This window comes from Triticum dicoccoides, chromosome 6B, assembly GCF_002162155.2.
Source record: "Triticum dicoccoides isolate Atlit2015 ecotype Zavitan chromosome 6B, WEW_v2.0, whole genome shotgun sequence".
Taxonomy (NCBI): domain Eukaryota; kingdom Viridiplantae; phylum Streptophyta; class Magnoliopsida; order Poales; family Poaceae; genus Triticum; species Triticum dicoccoides.
Window position 1 is genome coordinate 108079373 of NC_041391.1, and position 1751 is coordinate 108081123.

Sequence of the window (1751 nt, forward strand, 5' to 3'; positions counted from 1 at the left end):
GGGGGAGGGGGGCAAGACCCCTGGCAGCACCCCCTACCTCCGCCACCGTGCATAGGAATTGGTTCAACTACCACACCATGTAATGTTGAATCGTTGTTGTCCTAATACAGTAAAAGAGAGCAGGGAGAGAGAGTGGGATTGTATCAGAGTGATCAAAGGGAATTTTGCTTGCCTGGCACTTTTGAAGATAGTATTGCGTCATCATCAGTGTCATCGATCTCAACGTCGGAATCGTCTGCTACCGAGAGGGAACAAACACCGACAGACAGAGAAGGAACACAACCTATGCAATGCAAAAAAATGATGCATGGTCATGACATGGCAACATGATGTGATTTGAGCTAATGCAACTAGCAGCAATTTAAATGAAGTTTGTTTCAACCCAAGCTTAAAATTCAAACTCCGTATAAGATATTTCAAATGCCATTTATTCGAATTGTCATATATAGTAGCTATAAGTTGTTCAAACATGCATGGAAATGCCATAAACAAATTCTTGATATTTTTACGATAATTTCTCATATATAAACTATTTCATTTGGAGTTACGATTGAATTTCTTGATTTTTAGAAGTTTTAGCAATTTTTGGAATTTCCAAATCATTTTATAATTAGAAATAATCCAAAAAAAGTTTACTGCATCAGCACTGCGCCAAGGTGGCGTCAATAGGTCAACAGGGTCAGCCCTGACCAGGTCCCACTAGTTAGTGACTCAGGGGCTAACTGATTAATTCAAAGCTCAAATATGTCCTAGAAAAATGTGCAACATTTTTGGTAGATGCTTCTACCTTAATCCAGAAATGATGAACATTTTTTAAGAGCATTTTGGGTTCACAGAAATATTTTGTATGGAACCTATTTTATTTAATTTTGATGCTAGGGTTTGATCAATCCCCAATTAAAATTTCAGGAATTTAAATATGATACATGAATGCCTCTAATGCATTTAATTACACTCAATTATTCTACGGTTGTGACAAAAATGTGAGTCAAAACGGACACTGACCGGGCGCATCAGTTTGATGGACCGAATTAGATGAGCGTGGTTGTAGAGCTCTTACTACTTTTGGAATAAATACAATAAGGTGACATAAGCGGGCTATAAGAGTTGTTACCTTAGATTTATGATGATGTAGAGGAGAGAGGAGGGGAGAGAGAAGAGGGGTAGGATGGAAGCTTGTACCACCTCCGTCTAGGTGAATAAGTCATCTTAGTTTGTGCACCGCAACCAAGATGAAGAGGAAACGAGAGATTTTCATGTTTATTTGCTAATTAATACCATTGCATGCAACAAACTGACCACTTCCTGTCATGTTTGGTAGTCTCAAGTTATTAAAAGCATATACGATCCACATCGCTTATTGGTTGATTTTTTTATTCATGTCAAAAAACAAGAAACAACGTGAGAGTTAATGCACCATGCCTATGTGTTTTGGGACTATTTGATTTTCGTAAGGTGACTTATACACCTGAAGGGAGGAAGGCATCCATATTATGAACCCGTGTTGTTAAGGCTCGTTCTTATCGGTGGCCGCGCGATTGGCCAGACAGTACTCCGACGGTTTCAGAGGCTGGGGTTATCCATATGGGCTACGACTAATAGTACGTCGGATGTCTCTTCAAAGCGAACTGGTCGACGACAGAACCGATGATAAGTTTTCAGGTTCAACGAGCTGCATTCAGTTATTTAACACTACCAATCTGCACCAAGGGTGCCCACCCGAGGGTGTGCCGTCGCTATAAAATGCCCCC